This window comes from Belonocnema kinseyi, chromosome 6, assembly GCF_010883055.1.
Source record: "Belonocnema kinseyi isolate 2016_QV_RU_SX_M_011 chromosome 6, B_treatae_v1, whole genome shotgun sequence".
In the NCBI taxonomy this organism is placed as follows: Eukaryota; Metazoa; Arthropoda; class Insecta; order Hymenoptera; family Cynipidae; genus Belonocnema; species Belonocnema kinseyi.
This window is the reverse complement of record NC_046662.1, coordinates 133,745,699-133,747,541: the sequence shown is the minus strand read 5'-3', so window position 1 is coordinate 133,747,541 and position 1,843 is coordinate 133,745,699. Positions and strand designations below refer to the sequence as shown.

Here is a 1,843-nt window from a genome sequence, read left to right as displayed (position 1 = left end):
CCAATACCCTACTGACTTCTAAATGTTCAAGATGTTCAGTGCATCTTGCGTGCACATTGCCTGTAGCCGAAATCACAATGGGATGAATGGATGCATGATTCACATTCCTACATATGGTCTTCACTTCATGACTTAATTCGCTATACTTGTGGATCTTGGTTGTATAGGTTGACTGCAAATTTCGGTTAAGCGGACAAGCAATGTCGATGATGTAGACTCTTCCACTTTTTTTTTTCTCGCATCACGATGTCAGGTCGATTGGCCCGGATGTAATGATCCGTTTGGATAGTAACATCCCAATATAAGATGTAATCTTCGCTTTCTAAAATGGGCATTGGAATGTATCTATAGAAGGGCACCCATTCTTTTAAGATTCCTAGGTTTAGGGCAAGTTGTTGATGTATAATGCCCGCTACATCATTATGTCTGTGCATATATTCTCTCTGAGCCATTACGCGACAGCCATCAATAATGTGCTCGATGGATTCGTTGGTATCTCCACATAATCGGCACCGGTCAACTACGTCTTGATGTAACACGTGTTTGCGATAATTCCTGGTGCTGACAACCTTGTCCTGTATTGCAATGACAAATCCTTCCGTCTCTTGATACAGAACACCCTTTCTTAGCCAAATATTAGATGCCTCACTATCCACTTCACTTTGATCTAACGTGTTGGGGTGCTCACCATGGATGGCTTTCTGCCTCCATTGTATTTCTAATTCCTCTATGGTTTCTGCCCTGATATTCAAGGCCTCATCTGAGGACAAATTTATGGGCGTGTATTCAAGATCCGCTTGACAGATGGTTCTGTAAAGCGCAACATTTCGTTTGCTGTTAAAATAGTCACGTAACTGTACAACTTGTGACTCACACAGTTTTTTGACATCTACAACGCCCCTACCCCCTAAATGTCGTGGTAGAACTACCCTTTCAATCGCTGAATTTCTGTGGTGCATTCGGTGCTTCGTCATTTCTACGCGAATAATTCTGTTTAACTTTTCAAGGTCAGTGTTAGACCATTTTATGAGCCCAAAGGAGTACGTGAGGACAGGGATGGCATATGTGTTGATCGCCCTGATTTTGTTTGCCGAGTTGAGAAAACTCTTCATAATTAATCTGAGTCTCGTAGTAAAGGCAGTCATTAGGCTTGTCTTAACTATTGTATGTTGAATACCCTTAGATTCAAGAATACCCAGATATTTATATGATTCGCCTGCAGGTCATTTTCAAACTCGTTCTCTAACTCTGCGGTCCCTAATTCCCCTCTGATAAAATGCACTTTTCTGCATTTATCTAGTCCGAACTCCAAGTGGATATCATTGGAAAACTGCTTTGTGACATCAAACACTTGCTGCAGTTTCTGGCCTGAACTAGCGTACAGCTTCAGGTCATCCATGTAAAGAAGATGGGTCACTTGATGACCATCCTCATTATCATGAATTCTGAACCCATGAGACATGCTGTTTAGTGTTTTGCTCAATGGATTCAATGCTAAACAGAACCATAGTGCGCTGAAGGAGTCTCCTTGAAATATACCCGTCGTAAAGCGTATTAATCCAGTTATCCTTGGTTGTCCATGATCAAATTACTTGATTCTTGTACCCCTGAGCCTCATCGCATGGCTTAGAAAGTCAATAATGCGTGGACATATTTTGTAAAGTTTTAAGACTTCAAGCAAATAGTCATGTGGAACGGAAGGAAACGCTTGCTTGTAGTCAATGTATGCCATGTGTTATTTCCTTTAATGCTTACGAGCTTGAGTCATGGCAACAGCGTCTATAGTGACTAGATCTTTACAGCCTCGTGAGTTTTTACAACATCCTTTTTGTTCTTCTGTAAG

The 1,843-nt window shown here is 41.3% G+C and overlaps 1 protein-coding gene across 1 annotated transcript in view; it reads right to left on the bottom strand.

Moving 5' to 3' along the window:
* The window catches only part of LOC117175607 (CCHC-type zinc finger protein CG3800-like), a gene marked incomplete at its 5' end in the record, with an annotated part of 90,149 nt that overhangs the window by 47,106 nt on the left and 41,200 nt on the right, over positions 1-1,843 (bottom strand). The gene's annotated exons all lie outside the window — the stretch shown is intronic.